At 38.6% G+C, this 18008-nt stretch overlaps 1 protein-coding gene across 1 annotated transcript in view; it reads right to left on the reverse strand.

The window, feature by feature from the left end:
- shank3a (SH3 and multiple ankyrin repeat domains 3a) overlaps positions 1 to 9034 on the reverse strand; it is a 166218-nt gene extending 157184 nt beyond the window's left edge. The window contains exons 1-3 of the mRNA XM_018663819.2: positions 8926 to 9034; positions 8530 to 8669; positions 8263 to 8373 (exon numbers count right to left, since the gene is read on the reverse strand). The gene's annotated coding sequence lies outside the window, so the exon portion shown is untranslated. The remainder of the gene's footprint in view (positions 1 to 8262; positions 8374 to 8529; positions 8670 to 8925) is intronic.
- Positions 9035 to 18008: the final 8974 nt, after the last annotated feature.

An 18008-nucleotide genomic window follows, 5' to 3' on the forward strand; every position in this document is an offset into this window, starting at 1 on the left:
TGCAAAGTTAACTCACATTTACATTCAAGAAACAGTCCCAGATTGAGGTGGCAGATTTTGTATTGAAATGTTCTTTAGTGGAATCACTTCTAAGCCTACAAAAGCTTAGAGGGAGAAATAGGAAGAGTGAGAGAAGAATCAGTGATGAAAGACAGGAAAAAATAAATCACCAGAAAAATCAATCAAACAGCATTTCCCAAAGAACTGGACATGTTTGCCCCCTATAATGTGATTAAGGTGTGATTTTAAAAAGAATACAAAACATTGTGATAATAAGATTCCTCTTACCAAAGAGCATTAATGAATTTAGGGTCAGTGTTAGGTCTGCTGGCCAGACAGCACAAACAGAGAATGAACAAATACTGCCTCATGGACTCTGTTATTTAGTCATCCCAGTAATTAATTCCATTACATAATATACAAGTAATTTCAGATTACACAGGTGTAATAGTTTCAGATTAGTATGGTGCTGTTCAGAGCTGTTAAATTATATGTTGGTGTAATTCTCACAGCCCCTTTGGGACAACACGGACCCCCACTGACACCCCTATAAACACACAAGTGTTGAGGCATTTGTTAATCTTGTAAACATCCATTCACTGATCTCTCATTAATTCAGCCCAGAGGATGACAAGGAGAAAGAGAGGTAGAGAAAGAGGGAGAGGGAGGGAGATAGAGAGGGAGGGGGAGAGGGAGAGAGAGTAAAAGAGACACATGCATTTGAAGTTGAGTCAATTAACCACCAGTGTAAAGCCAGCTCTTCTCCTCTCTTTTACCAATATGCTAATGAAAATCATGCTAATCTCATCTCTCAAAGGCTGCTTTATTTGCAAGGCAAGGGCAGTATATCTGCATTTTATAATTATTATTCAAAATACTTTGTGTATCCATGTGTTTGTGGGCTCTTTTTGTAAGCAAGTGAGGATTTATGGGGCCTTATACCAGCCTGTGATACAAGGAAACTCATTAAAGGCACAGTGAACAATTAACTCAATGACTGGTGGTAATATCCATACAAAGAAAACATAATAAATAAAGTTGGTGACCCTGTTGAATGACCAGCTATGAAACAAACCTAAATGGCTGTGAATGGTTTAAGTACCATACAAACTGAAAGTCTGAACAAATATTTCCCAGTGATAACATAATATAATATTATATATCATAATATTTAAAGTAACATGTTTTTTTCTTTGCTGATTTAATGTTTGCTGAACTACAGTGTAACAGTGGCTTGGCTTAACCTCTATATATTTCTACTTCGAGAAGATGCTATAGAATCAGAGAAAATATGGTTTTCACATAGGTATACTGTATAGACTTGTACATTCAACAGGGTGTGATGCTTGATGGTGATTTTTACACCAGCACGGGAAAAGAAATGGCTCTTTAACATCAAACCTCAGCACATTATTTTGAAACCAGCTGGCCAGTCACAAAAAAGGGATCTTGAGTCTGGGGAAACAGCCAGAGTCTTAAGCAGAGGTGCCAGAGAAATGGTGAACCAGGCAAAATGGAAAGCTGCCCTTCTATACTACTTTCTAAGATATCTGCATAGTTATGATTTAATTTGCATGTTTTGGAAGATAGGGACTAAGGCAAACAATAAAAGGCAGGCAGACAGATGGAGAGAGAGGCAAGTGTGCAAACAAACATTTAAGCCCCGATTCTAAATGGGTATAAATCCACTTATCCAATTCTTTACTTAAAACTAAGCCTGTAACACTGGCAAAGGAAATGACTGGTTAACAGTCCATTACAATATGTAACAACTATTAGCCTTCCTCTCTTTTTGTCACTCTCCACTCTCTAAGCCTCTATAGGCCTTTTACTTTGCATTTCATCTCATCTGCCCTTGCACTCATTATCTCCTCACCCTCATCTCCTGCATCGAGCAACTGAAGTGACTTTGCATAATTATTGAATGTAAATGTCAGCCGATGGTTGGAAGCTGAATAACACAGAGAGAGCTGATGGTGAGTCTGATGAAGATAGCAAGTTCCTGGTTAATAGTTGGGGCAATGGCTGTCACTGTATATGCTGATGTGTTTCTTCACACACCATCTCTCTCTTAAAATGCTAAATTACAAATATACAAATATAGTATTTCATGTATTTCATGAATATGAATAATATTTTTTGGCAAAAATATTTTTTTTAATTAAAATTATATACAGTATAAATTAATGTTAAGGAAAGAATAAGTACTGCCCAAAACTTCATTTGGAAGTGTATTTACTGTGCAAGTGATTCATAAAATTTTAAATACTCAATCAAAAGTTGTGTGACATGTAAATAAAGTTATTGTGTGTAGATTATCATTTCTCATGACAGTGCAGATTAATGCGCTCTAAGTGTGCCCTTAGTCAGTAAAATGTATCTCCATTTTCAAGGCCTGAGTGGTATTCAGTTGTGTTAATGATCCATCATGCCTCATTTTCATCATTTCATCTGCCTTGGGAGGAGGTAAGTGGTGTTGCCTCAGGTGAAGCACCTCATCAACAAGCATATATTCCACTTTTACCTCTGTGACTGTCAGCTGCTAAAAAATGAGCAAAGACATGTCTTTGCTAGGAAACCTGGCTAAAAAGGATTGTGCTGTCATAAGTGTCAAAATCAGCAGGTCAAAATACAAACACTCCTTTGAAATACAAATTAATCAGTCATAATCAGTCAATCATAATTAATTTTTCATGCAGATTTAAATGAACACGTCTTGGTGAGCAGTGTGCTCAAAATCGCCCCTTAAGACATTCAGGAACAGCATGTCACCATTGCTGATTTATTGCCGTCACGGATGTCTATCAAATTTATGTCTGATGATATGAACTTTCATGATCAAAGTGACAAACACTAACTTCTTGTTGCAGACAGAACAAGCACACTTGGAGAGAAACACTCAACACTTGCTTCTCATTGCCTCACTAATTCAGCAAAGCCTGTCAGTGCACCAGAGCAGAGAATATAGCTGGTGTTGTGTGGCAGTTGTGTTACACTGAAGGTGTTGGACCAATATAGGCCTTATTAACATCTAAGTTTGGGTTCCTAAGCTGCCAAAAATGGAGGAAGGGCGTGAGACAGTCAGATTTATTTAGCATGACTAGAGTGTCTTCAATAAAAAAAGAGGGCCTCTAAATTATTGAGTAAAATCTGAAATTATCTTATAATAAACAAAACTGGAAAAAAAATACAGAATACACTAAACAAAATACACAAAATACACTAAACTATGTCTCTATTGAGAGATATACCGCTATGGAGACAAATGCAACAATTTAGGTGGATGCAAATGCAAGAAAATCTAATACATATAAAAAACTGTTTAAATATATTCTTTACGTTTTGCAAGACCCTCCTTTTCCCTACTCCCAAGGAAATAAAGATAAGATCTTAACATCTTTTCTCCTCCATCTCACCACATTTCCTTATCTACCAACCAAAAAATAGATAAGCAATATGAAACTCAGGGAAAAACAAAATGAAGTCATCATACATATTTAATGAGGAGATGATAAAAATGTCTCAAATATGAAAGCATCTTCATGACAATCACTTTCATTTCACAACAATTAGATGTTTTCATCTTTCATTATAATTAAATCATCATCTCTAAAAACTTCTTTCTGTGCCATTTTGTATTGCATTGCAGGTGGGAAAGTTTATGCAAAATTTAAATTTCACATAAGCACATGTATAGGTACCATCTGAAAATGATAACTTTTTGTCAAAGTTGCCTAATTCAAATGATATCATATTTTTGTTAACAATATAAAACTACTGTCAGAACACCAAGCAGTATTTAATCCAGGCTTTTTTTGTTATCTCAATTTAAATATATTTTTAATACTGCCAGCTCTGTAACTTTTTCAATAAATATGACAACTTTAAGACCCCTTTAGTCTCTCAATTTCAGAATAAAGAACCTAGTAACAAATCAGATCCACTTTTAAAAGCAGAGATGAACTACATTTCTGCACTCATTCTCTAGCTTGCCTTCTTTATCATAATGTTTCCTTAAGAAAGTAGAGAAGTACAAAAGCTGCACGTTTTGCAAATGAAAGAGTCATTTTCAACTGACCAACAGGCACTATGTCTGAAACATGAATGAGCTGTACATGAGCAACAGTGTGATTAACAGCCAATAGTTGGTCAGTACTGTCTCGCACCTTTGACCCTTCCTTTACTCTTTTATCATTTCAAATCTTGCAGATACAAAACAACTGCTCTGCATTTTAACAATGATCAAAATATCTCTTCATTTGCTGCAGTGATCCATTAATCTAATAACAACACAAAAGATGAACAAAATCCTTGTTTAGAGACACATACCATGACCCATGTTCAGTCCTGCTTTCTGAATGGACAGGCAGAGAACTCGGAGATCTGCTCAGTGTTAATGAACAGAAGAACCAAAGTGGTCCATGTGTGCTGTCTGCTGTGGGAATGCAAGATCTCGAGGCAGACACACAACCATGAGAAGTAAGAGAGGTAATAGGATCACGACTGTCCATCTGGCCTCATCCAAACACACGCCGCAGGCTATAAATAACACGTCAATAGCTAATACTGTTGATTTACTAATTCTGTCCCCCGTACAAAGACCATTTAGTGTTAGCTTATGCAACCAAAGGAAAACAAATGGTTATGCCTTGTTTTAAAGTGATTTGAGACATTCTGACCTCTTTTAATTTAATGATTTAATGGTTTATGCAACAACTATAATATTTTGGAGTACTTCATCTAATTTTTTTCACAAAAATAAATGTGCAATTTACTATTTTCTATTGCCAAGTGATTGATCTCAGTGGTGACTCAGTGATGATCCAAGGCTTTTATATTTGCTAAACAAAATGACTAATGAGGGGGAACCTCTTTCCTAAAAAGTGTCCTCTGGCCACAGGAAGTGTTGTGACCCTCTTACTCACACGTCTCATCAAAAAGTTTAGTACAGTGCATTTTTACAAATGAGAAAAAGATATGAACACTCATGAAGATATGAAGTGTACTGATGTCTCAGACTAACTGGGATTAGGACTGGGATATCTGTTCTTATAAAGCCCCATTCCTTTCTTTTACTTTGTTAGTGGCATATGCTGGCTTTTGGCCAGTATCATGCATCCTTGTCCGGCAGATGAAAACATCACTGGCCAAAATGTCCTGTGAAAAACATTCCAAATAAATAGTCTGTTGTGTGACGTACAAAATATGCTGACAGCTGAAAGGATAACTTATTTTTGGATCTTATTTTCCCACCTAAATGATTGATAGGGCAAAGATCTTTGGAATCGGGGCATTATTCATCAAGAACAGTGTACCTGGCAGTCACTAACAGACTCCATTGTCATTTTACAGAGCAGAACACAGGAGTTGCTGGAATATCACTGCCTTGATCAGTTGGCATATGTTATTGTTTGACTTTCACTGCTGGAAGAAGTATTTAGGTCATTAACATAAGTAAAAGTAGCACATCGTAACTAACAAATTAACAGACCAAGGGTTTTAGCATCTCGAGAGTTCTTAGTTAAATTACTGTTTTTCTCAATGGAGTCTGGCTGAGATAAAAGCCAATGTTTCTGGTTAATAAAAAGGTCTATCTCAGTAGGAATCCTATCCATAATGTCGTCTGATAATTATAATAACAATCTGAACCTGCAAGCAAGCATTGCATTGCACAGCAAGTGCACCACAGAATGACATGAAGAAATAAATAGCCAGCAGCAGATCCATGCTGACAGCCAGTGTCAGCAAGTTATGCAAGTGGAGCTGCACCAGTTTAAAGATAGTTAAAAGTGTTAAAAGTGCCTTTGCTGAATAGTTGACAGTAAAGTGACAAGAAACATATAATGAGAGGGTTCTCTATTGAGATTTGAACTCAGGACAGTTACGTGGTTAACGTCTTGGCCAACAGGACACCCATTTCATCAACTAGCTTGAGATGAAAAGCAGCTATCCAAATCCTGTTTAAACCTTTCCACTACAACAGCACCACAATGAAACTTCAATCCATCGATATTTTCCAAAATACTGTATGACACCAGAAAATAATACAAGAAACCCTTAAAGGAAAGCTGTGATGCAAGGCATTTTTTCATACTGAGGAGTTACTCGGCTGTCAAACCTGCACTACAGTATCAGTAGTTTAATATTAAATGTGCACTGTGCAGCTGTATTCAACAGCAAAATATAAATAATTGGTCAAAGTCAGTAACAGGCAAGAACTTAGAGTGGCATCAAAGCCAAAAAAACATTTCTGTACAATCGATGCAACAAGACACTGATCAACTTTAAAAAATAAATGATTATTTATTTTGTCTAGTTTAGGAAAATGAGTGTTACTTTTACTGCTCACCTAAAAGCAGTTCTTGGTGTACCTCCAATTCTACTGAGATTTGTCAGTTTTTGTTAAATGAGCAAGCGGAAATACCACAGTTCTGAACAATAAACAATTTTCAGTACCTCCTTGGTATAACCGGAATATGAGAAATGAGCAGCATAAGATATAAAGCGTTCATTAAACATTCATCAGTGACACACTGAAGTAATCATGTCATTTTAAAACTGTTGCACAAAATAGCCTAATCTAAGTTAGTTATGTGGGCTAACAGAGCAGTCTGACTCACTATACTTTTCAACATCAAAAGTGCTGACCAAAAGTGATACATTTCAATCACAGAAGTAGCAAAGAAAGGAAAATTTTCTTGAAGAGCAATAGCGAACATGGCCAAACATGCTAAGAAAAACACACTACTACTGGAAAATAAGTGGACCATATACAGTATGTATGTTTGGACTTACTTACTAAACACTGTCATTCTGATCCCCCACATTGTTTAACTGCTACTGCATGTCTGTCCTGACCATAACCCTAGGGTAGAGATCCCTCCTCTGTTTGTACAGATTGTAAAGCCATTTAAGGCAAGAGTTTTACTTGTGATTTTGGACTCTATTAGAAAAAATGTCTTGACCTTGAATGAAGGTTTTTTTTTTTTTAACGTCATTTAAAGAAAAAAGTATCCTACTGTTTACAAGGGCAAGACTGAACTTTCATGTTCAAAGTATCTTTTTTTTTTTTTTTTCAATAGACACATCTTTCATCAACACAATCAAAGCACCTAAGCACACAAGACAACACAATACAAAGTCCTTATGGGCTGTACAGGGTACATTTAAGTTGCAGTTGTGTAAAAAATTTGACATTTCTAGTATGACTATATAAATTATCTTCTGGCAAACAAAAGCTGTATCTTCTGTAGAAATCTCTATGTTTCCAGAGCCTTGTCCTGCTCACATTTATGACATCTGCAATGACAGATGCAGATGCCATAAGTATCCATACAAATGAGAAAAACCTCAAATGTCAAAACGCTCTCCTTTTAGCAGCTGCATGCATGCCATACCTCACGGTCATCTCCAACGCCACACACACAGATAAGTGACAGCAGCCCCCCCCCCCCCCCCCCTGGTCCCTATGGTCAATCACCTGCTTGAGGTCTGTGAGAGAGACAAGACAGGATAGAGAGGAAGAGACACAATGAGACAGAGAGAGGGAATACTGCTGTGAGAGGCAGTTGATCTGCAATGCTGCCAGAGTCTTTGGTGTCTGCATGTCAAATGCCAGTGCACTCCATAGGAATACGATAACGAGAGCTGCACACAGAGGGAATGCCAAATGAGATATTAAACACAGAGGAGAACTCAGAATCACAGAGCGCAGCACTAAGTCGTTTAATAAGACATAAACGGAGAGACTGCCTGCCTACATTGTACTTCAATACCATTATTCATCTGGGTCGTGACAACACAGGTGGAGGCACAGGACATAGCATCTGAATTTCTCTGGGTATTTTCTTCAAGAGTCCTATGATGATGTGTTCTTAACTAAAGGGCATTCAGTGATGGGAAATGTCCAAAGATCCCATTGAAACCGGTACAGAGTGGTATAGTTTGTTAAAGCAGTGAAACACAACACTGAACTATGTCCAATTTCTCTATATTCAACTGTGACTTTGTGATAATCTGCCAGTAAAGAAGACAAATAAAAAGCATAAAGTGACAACTTGCAGAAAAAGGGCCATACATAATAATCTAGGTCAGAGTTTGCATTCCTGATTTCACAGCTCTTCATATCCTGAATTGTTATACAAAATAACAAATAAAGCCAAGTTTAAGAATCTACATTAGGTTGTGGACCAAGATTTGATCAAAAGAAACGTACAAGGAGCCCACTCTGTCATTACGATTTGAAAGCTGCTGAATACTCACTCATGAGAAGAGTAGATTACAACTTGAGAGAACTTTAGAGATTTTCCGGGCATTGTAACCCCAATCCTCCTCCATCCTTATCTGGATACAACATCTGAAGAAATCTTGTCTCTACACAATATAAATAGAGGCAGCTGGTCAAAAAACAGTTACAATTAATTTAGCAAGGCTTACAATATGACAGTTTAAAGCTATTGCCGAGGGGAAAGTAGATTAATGTTTTATCCTAACAGGTATACTACAGTGTGATGGAGTGTGAGGACTTACTCTTCTCTTACTTTGACTTCACAGCAGAAAAACCACAGGGTGGACCTAATTACATTAGCTGTGGTCCTGCTCTCTTGAGCTGCCTGTTGACCATGCCAGTGAGCCAGCACGCTCAATACAGGACCAATGCAATGTCAGACCTTCATGGAATGCAGCCATCAATATTGTTATTAATTACTACTGCGCTTCACGTTAAATAATATCTGCTGTTTAAGTAACCTACTACAATAAGTGCTATAAGCTGCCATTTCGTACCGTAGTGCACTATCAAGTTAATTAACGCTAGCTTGTCATTCACACTTTGAAACTAGCTTTGCCCTTAACAGTCCTGTATGAATCCTTTTTCGAACAAATTTCAAACAGTTTAGACAGACAAAGTAAGACAGAGACCTTTACCTGAAAAAGCATATGGAAGTGGCCTAAGATTTGTCCGTGGGATCTCATCGACAAAACGTAACAGAGATACGGTGGATCAGTTAGCTGCAAGGTGGTCAACGACAGAGTGCCATCAAAATAAAAGCACCCATGGTAGGTTTCACTGAAACTATCTATCTACAATGGATAGTACACTTTTATTTTGAAAATCCACAACGTGACCAAAAGTTTGTAGAAACACCTGCGTTTTTTCATGTTGTAGGCTAAGAAAAATAACGAATGAACGATGAATAAAAACTGTGTGGTACAGCATTCAGTATTTTTTTTTTTTTAAAGTATGCTTCACACGTTGGGGCAGCAGTTACGTGAAGGCCCTTCCTGCCCATGTGTACAAAGCTAGGTTGAAAAACAAATAAATTTAACACGCACAGAGTCCCGACTTCATAACCATCAAACTCATATGGGATAATCTGGAAAACCAATCCTGTGCCAGTGGTTAAACACTCATGTAACTAAACTGAAGTCTAGAAGTGGCTATTTTAAATGCTTAACAATTTCATGGATATATTTGGTTATTCCCATATGTTTACTCATGTAGGCTATCTGTACAATATCTATTCTGTGGCCACCGTGAAGCAGGGGATCACAGCAACCAATAACTCAACGACTTTCCCTTCTCTCTCTCTCTCTCTCTCTCTCTCTCTCTCTCTCTCTCTCTCTCTCTCTCTCTCTCTCTTTTATTAATCATCATCTCTCATATCTTAACAATACTCTCCTTCACCATTAAATGATTAAAGTGGGTAGGGAAATTCACCCTGAAAAATGAGAATAGTTTAAATTGTAATTTCATTTACTTGCAGCTATCTCAGTTCATTAATAGAAGTGAAATAACTGTCTATATGCACTACTTCCAACATTTTAACTCATTCATCTTCTCCTTCAACCTTCTGTTACATGAAAGACACAAACTTTTGAAAAATTCAAAAGTACAAGCCAGTGAATATTCCTAAATGCATTGTACTGTATCAAGTTAAGTGCTGGAGGGGAAAACAAAAAAGAGTCAAGTGTTTACAGCATTAGCGAAAAAGAAGGGAAGAGAATGAAAATTCTTCAGGTCCTACTTTCAAGTGCTGTCAACCTGTCTTTATGAAAAATTAGCTGTGACACTGCTGAAATTGCAAATTATGGGCTACTGTGTATGAGTGTGTGTTTGTGTGAGCGTGTGAATGTGAAGGTGTGCATGTGAGATTGTGTGTATGCAAGTTTATGAGTGCGTACTGTGCGTCTGAGAGCAACAAACAAGAGAACACATGCTGGGCAGAGGATGCATTTTTGCATTTTAAGTTGATGTCAAAGTCAGCAAGTCCCAGGTGTCAACTGTGCATAGTTTTGTGTATCCATGCCTTTTAAAAGACACTGCTAAAACAAGGAACGGGACACTGTAGAGATGATAACAGCAACTATTACGTTTATATGCTTTCAGTGTCCAAGTCACACAAAAATCCACAACTGTTCATTTGCATTTTCTCAGTCAGGTCAGATCTTCTCATCATACATGAGCTTATTTAAATAGAACATAAGCTAAGACTTTGTATGTTATTAATATCATCAGTAGCAGCACCACCCTGTACAAAACAATGCACACCCAGATGGCCTTTCCCTTACTTCCTGCCTACCAGGGCAGAACAATGAGCACGACTGACCTTCACTGAGACGACGTACATGTAGGGTTATTGGAGGGTCACATATAAAGGATGGGCTTGATTCTGCCTTTGATTACAATTCTCCTTGGGTCTGAAGGCAGCCTGTAATAAGGCTATGAGGCTATGAATATGAGAGAATATGATGCCATTTAAATGCTATAATGACAAGACGCACATTGCCCTCTCAAGTGGCTCAGAGCTATTGTAATGATTGAAATGCACTCTGTGTCATATATTAGCGTATCACGCCTTTAGTGCTTAGTTGAACTCTGGCTCCATATGGCAGCAGAGTGGAGAGTGGGTCAGTCTATGGAGATAGATGGCTGTGTGGGCCCACCGTTAGCCTTGGCAGCAGAGCCTCAACAATAGACCTGCGACGTGGCAAACTGGTCCTCTGCTGCATGCTTAGACACATGGGACCACTTACACAAACACAGATACAAGCCGTCCTCTGTGCTGCCTTGGCAGGGGCAACCCTCTGGGCAGTCCCACAGCCCACCTCCAGCCTGCTCTTCCACTCCCCTCTCCCGCTTCTTCCTCCATTCTCTTTCTCCATCTCTCAAGTTCTCTGCTGGACTGATGCCCAGCAAGCAGTGGAAAAGCCCTTTTACAGCAATAGTAAAAGACAGTAAAGTAGTAGAGGTAGATGCAGTGTGAGGAGGAGGTGAGGTGGTTGAAGTGAAAAGGTCCTGAGAAGGGGGATGATGGTGTAAGTAAACGCCCCATAGAAGAAGAGTTACACAAATTGAGTAAAAAGATGGTACTAAATCAGAACATGACAACTCAATACATTCATTATCCAACTACAGAACATGCTACAGTTTGTTAAGACGAAGATAACAGAACGTCTACCATTATTAATGGCTTGCATTTTGGAAATCATTTTGTCATTTTCTGTGGAGTAAATTAAGGCTTGAAAGAAACCAAATAGACAAGAAAAGTCTGCTGAGATATCATAGTCATTTGAAGTTTTTTTTTGTCTCTATCTCATGCACCTGTACCAGTTCCAAGAAGCAGGTTTTACGGAGTCAGATAAAAGCTAGGAGAAAGCTGCAGGTCTTTTTACATCAGCCCATCTTTAATTAAATGGGTTTTTAGGTTTAACTTAGCAAAGTGGTCCAGGTAACTTAGCATATCTGATTCCTAGGACAGGTCCCTTTAGATGTAGTACTGTAGAGGTTTACAAAACAACACAGAATGAGTGACCCCTGATATCTTTAAAAGACAAACCATGATTCACGTGTCAACTCAATCTATTTCTTCTTTAATCACAATTTTAAAAAATAAAAAGCATAGTTATTTTAAAATTGTCAAACACTTCCCAGTTTTACAAAGCATGTCATTACATTGAAGGAATAGCAGGTCTGTATGTTTTAATTAAGAGGCTACAGTACCCTTTCATTTCCATTTGGATTATAGACTGTGCCTTTAACTCTGTTTTTACACTGTCAAATAATTAAATAAGTAAATGTTATTTAGACTGAAGTACTCCAGCTGTGATGTACATTCATAGCAAATGTACATTAGGATTATTGAGGATTATTCTCTCTACGTGTTGTTTTGTGAAAGGGCTCTAAATGTAAATGAAGTGGGATCATTGCTATTGATCTGTGAGCACATGCCTACTGAGAAGGATAGTGTTAGTGATGATACTAAGGATATTGATTGGCTGTTGCTGGGCTCAATAGAAACAAGTATATGCAAGATAACAAGACAAAATGATCACAGTAAACAGGGGAAACACAATATCACATAACACCCTCCGTCTGTGTATTCCACACACAGCCGCAAAGGAGACAGACAGAGAGAAAGAATTAATGAATAGAGAAAGAGACAATGAGCGTAAAGACAGACCAGCGTGCAGATGAGCAAGAAAAGGGTGGAGAGATGGCTGAGAGATGGATGACTTGCACCTGGCAGGGGGAGATTGATTAATTGTTTGTGAAGAGGGAGAAAAATTGAACAGATAATGGAAAGGAAACACAGGAATAAAAAGACGGATAAAATGATCGCCACAGAGATAGCACTGTGGATCTGTGTGGATATGAGGTTGCAGATATTGATAAAAGGTTGATAAATATGAAAAATGTGTTGCATAAAACTTGAGTAAAAAAAAAGCATAAAAGGCTCAAGGGAGGAGAGTGAGAGAGAGAGATCAGGAGAGGAAGTGAGAGTTTGGGGAGGGAAGCATAACGAACCAAATCACAGAGTTCATCTCCTGGCTTTAAACCAATCCTAGTGTCTTCCTCTGTTAATCCATCATCAACTGTTCCCACATCCCTGCTGCCAAGCTGGAATGTGTGTAGTCCTGGGTGAATAAACAACCTGATAAATGAAGGTCAGAACCAGACAAGTGCACACTCTCAGAACTGTTGCCGTGGGGCCATAAGGGCCAAGTAAACCATTTACTGACCTACAGTATCTGGTGTATGTCACTGTTTAAACTGCAGCATTTTGTCCTGTCTGAAGTGTCAGTTTAGTTCATATTTATATGTTGGGTGGTTAATTAATGTAAAAGAGATTCTATTTTGTGTCCACCTTGTCTCAGACGCACTGCAGTGTTTATGATAGCCTCGTTTGAAGGGTATGAACAGCTGGTGGTGTTAAAAAAATACCAAAAAAAAAAAAAAAAAAAAGCTGGACTCTACTTTGTCTCACTGTGTGTGTATTTGTCTGCATGCGTGTGTATGTGTGTGGTTTGCAGAAAGACAGATAGCCGGCGCTGCCGTGCGGCTCAGTGTTCAGCCATGCAGAACACAGAAGCAGTAATCAAACAGAGAGGCAAAAACAAACCACCATGACTACAACCTGGAACACCTGCTATCACACATTTGACTGGGCTTCAGTCTCCAGCCCATCATCAAGGATTTGCTGTGCAAATAGCTGTAGCAACCTGGGAATATGGTTAGCCATTAGTGAAGGACACCCTTTTAAGAGGCTGTGGGCTGTGGCAAATACCACAGCACTACCTGCCATGAAGAGACTTTTAACAATTTGGAACTGTATTACAGACAAGATAGGCAGACAATGTCATGTGGTCCTCTTGCTGCCATAGTTAATTAAAATCAACAAAAATAGCATGAGAGAAATGTTGTGTTGTCTTAAATGTCTAGTCAGATGCCCACTTCGGGAATTTCTCATTTTGCATTAGGAACAGAATCAATCTATTGCTTTGTCATTTTGTGAAGAAAAGCCATTTTGCTTTGCTGAACCTTTCCCAAGTCAATTATATTTCATGTCACTTTGTTCAAAATGAACGACAACTGCATTATGAGAATGAAAAGTGGAAAATACACAGAAACTTTCTTTTTTTACCCACAGTCCAAACAATATGTATACATAACTTAGCAGATATAGATGAACACAAACCCCTCTGAGATCTACCTGAATTATGATTTTGATTAGAACTAATGGACATAATTATGCATTATGTTCTGAGGTGAACTCCCTCTGAAGAACTTTATAGCAACTCACTGAGGCATTGCTGTAGCAGTGTTTACTGTTGCACAGTTTGTCTCAACAAACCCACCTCCACTGCAAGAGCCGAACTGATCTATTTCCGACATGCCTGTCACCAAAGTCATTTAACAAGGCTAATATGCATGCTAACACAAACTCAACAACACCAACAATACACATACAAAGATGGACTCTTTCTCTCTCTCTCTCTCCACCAGTAATAATTGCTGATTAGCCTTATCAGCATCATCAGACTTCAACGCATCACTATGGTGTAGATTACACAGACAACCATACCCATGATAATGATAATGGAAAGGGATGAGTATTCATCATCAGCCATGAAACACACTCTGATTACAGTCATTATTGGTTATGATGACTTGGACTGATTAATAATTAAAATAATCAAGTTGATGGGTCTAACTAGGTGGTGTATGACGCTTATTAAATATATTTTCTCTGACTTAAATAGTTCCTGCTGTAACCATTTCAAAGAGTTTACTATATACTGTATATTAGAAAATTTCAATCATCAGTTTTAAGTTTCAGTCTTTTCTTTCAGTTGTACAAATTACAAACATGGCTTCAGTTTTTACTCAGAGCAAAACTTTTCTGCCAACCATTTTGGAAGACGCAATTACTTTTATGTGCACTTCTGTATTGAAAGTGTGCATGTGCATGCATGTGTGCCAAGTGTGTTTTGTTCCTCCGCTGACAGATTGTTAAACTAGCAGAGCCAAATGAGGTGCTTCCTCATTAGCCTCATTAAGCCGAACCCTTGTTTTGTTAATTGACATAAAAACAAACACTTGCTCATGAAAGAGAAGCTGCCAATTATCCACTGTCCCCTCCCCCTGTTTTCTCTGTCCTGCTGTGTGTGCGCGTGTGCATGTTTTGTGAATCAGGGCCAACAGATGATTCAAGCTTTGTATGGATCCTTCATCCATCACAAGTTAAACATTGCTTTATGGTGTAATTGCTTTATTACTTGTCAATGACCTACACTTCTCTTCCCTGTATTTACTATAAAAGAGGTTTTTATTTTAATTTTCACAATTACATTTTTGGAAAAAGCAAATAAAACTTTGGGAATTATATTTTTGAGATGATGAAGCTTTTAAAATGATTATTACTTTTGCTGGACAGTTGACAGCAGTGATTGAAATGCTACTTGATTTAGGTACTTGGTTGGACAAGACTCCAGGATGGCGTAAGTGAAAATCTGAATGCACACAGCTTATGCTACAGTGTCAAAGGCAGTAAAAAAAAAAAAAAAAAAAAGATATTGTTTTTGGTAATGTTTTTTGTTGAGTTATCCGCTTGAGAGAATCATGTTCTGCTGAACATAAGAGAGAGAGAAGCATGCCTGCTGGTAACCATGGAGACCCCACAGCATAAGAGTGACATAGAAGAAATCTTTTGTCAGACAATTTCACATACTGTGCAAACGACCCTGTCCTTTGTGAGTACACACACACACACACACACACACACACACACACACACACAAAGGCACAATGGATACCATGAAACTATGAGCAGAATATGGAAGCAATAATTGAAGTAATTGCCATGTGGAAATAAGGTGTCCGCTTTTAACAGAAAGAAACAAGCTCTCAACACTTCTAGTAGCCTTCAGCTGACAAGCCCACACTCATGTATACACACATACTCCCCGTATACACACACACACACACACACACACAGCACACACACACACACAGGCACACACAGGCACAGGCTGGATACCCTCCCTGGGACTGGGAACAGCAGTGTTTGAGTAGTTGCGATGGTAACAAATGCATAGGAAAAGAGCAGGGGAGAGAAATTAGATTTTTTTTTTGTGGGAAATGTTTAATCTCTTTCACACATGGTGCCAGATGACACTGGATGCAGACAGACAAACACACACCACACACACATACATGGAACTCAAGCACAGAAAATGGGTGTGAACAGAAGCAATCTCTCCAAATGGGACAAAACATGTAGTGATTGAACATGGAATGATTTATTACCCGTCCACCCTTTGCTTGGGGTAAAAAGGTGACTTAATGCAACCGAGTGGGGAAAAAAATGTAATGGCAGCAAGTCACATTGTACTATTTACAATTTGAGTGACATTTCCTAAGCTTCTCCAGAACGTGTAAACAAAGCAACCCTTCAGCAATGTCGACCAAGAAGTACACCGACAAAGACACACATGCAAACACAGAGGCACGCACAAACACAATACAATGACATACACATACACACACACACACACACACACAGAAATCCCCGGTGATAAGGGGAGGGAGGGACTGGCCAAGGAATGTCTTTGCTTGACATTTGTAGAGGATTCACACAGAGAGGGAGAGAGAGAGAGAAACATTAACAGGGGAATGAGTCTGGACAACTGGCATGTAAGAGGAAATCGATGACGCCCATTTGTCCCTCAGTGTTTGCTAAAGACACTGTCAAAAAAAGACATTACCAGGAGTTTCTCACAGCCTCACACGCCTCAAACCTGCTCTCAGAAGAGTTGTCAAAAGAAGTGCTAATTGTAGGAAAATGGCTGCAGAGGAAAGAAACTAAGAACATTTCTTTAAATACTCCACTTAACTGCAATTTTGAGTTACTTGTACTTGTGGGTTTTTTGTATTTTGCCCAGCTACAGTTATCGGTTGTTGGAAAACAGTGGCAGCAGAACATCTGAGAACCAGAATAAATAAAATAAAGAAATGAAATAATAATAAGCCATCAGTTATTATTCAGTCATCTAGTCTGTGGTATTCATGTGTCTAATGGTGGTGATGTCCAAAACTGTATAGCATGTCCATAGACCTTTGTTACATATCATCATGGAAGATGAGATAAAAAAAGAAGTTTAGCAAAAAAAGAAAAAAGTAATACCTCCTTGGTGCAAGTAACACAAAGTCAAGTGTCTAATGTACTACATGTTCTGGTCTGTCACCAGCCTACCAGGTGTAGTGTAGAAACAGAGATGAGGGGAGTGTTGTGAGGAAGACTCAAGCGTTGGGGACTAGCCGTGGCAGCTTCGGTAATCTTGTCCTTCTAAGTGTCCATCTTTCGCTGCAACTTTGGTTACTCAACATGGCTGTACTATGTCCTCTTGTAGCTGTCATGTGATCACATTACTATGTGCATTTGTTTTTATAGATTGTGTATGTGTGTGTGTGTGTGTGTGTGTGTGTGTGTGTGTGTATTCATTTATCCCCTTGGTTGTCTGTGGCAGAACCCCTGTGTGAATCTTATTGCTGGTGAATAAGCTTATTAAAGTCAGCGGTCCCAGCAGTCCAGTGCATCAAAGACTACCAATTACCATCCACATTACAAAGACCGTACTGATGTAAATGGATGTGTAGTTCTGCTTCATGTCTTTTCAACCAGAGATTGTCAGAATGTGGAGCCATGTACTGATGATCTTAACAGGGCTTTGATTAACCTGACTGGGTTTCATTAATGAAGTAGACAAAGTAATTGCAGAAACTCAAGTTCCCCTGATCATTAAGGTAAAAACTACATGAATATGTAGTATTGATAGCTGATCGTGCACTTGTGACAAAGACCTGTATTCATACCCGGTAATTAAGTAACAGCCGTGCTCAAAATAGTGCAATGAAACACCAACACACAAAGAGACACAATACCTCAAGGTCTGTTCTCTCTTCCTCTCTTTCTCTCTGTCTCTCTTACTTGCTGCAGAGCTTTCACCAGGTCGCTATGGTAACTTAGGTTTCCTGCCAAGATCACTTCCAATGCACCAGATTTGACATTCCTCCTTTCTCCATTTCCTCCTTTTCCTCTCCCGTCCATCACTCTGTCTTCCCTTCCTGCTCTCACCTCTCTGTGACTCCCCTGGTTGTCAAGGAGCAAGAAGCGTATCAGTAATCCACCATAAACTCCAGCTGACATCAATTGAGCTCAGATAGCCCT

This window comes from Lates calcarifer, linkage group LG10 (genome assembly GCF_001640805.2).
Source record: "Lates calcarifer isolate ASB-BC8 linkage group LG10, TLL_Latcal_v3, whole genome shotgun sequence".
In the NCBI taxonomy this organism is placed as follows: domain Eukaryota; kingdom Metazoa; phylum Chordata; class Actinopteri; family Centropomidae; genus Lates; species Lates calcarifer.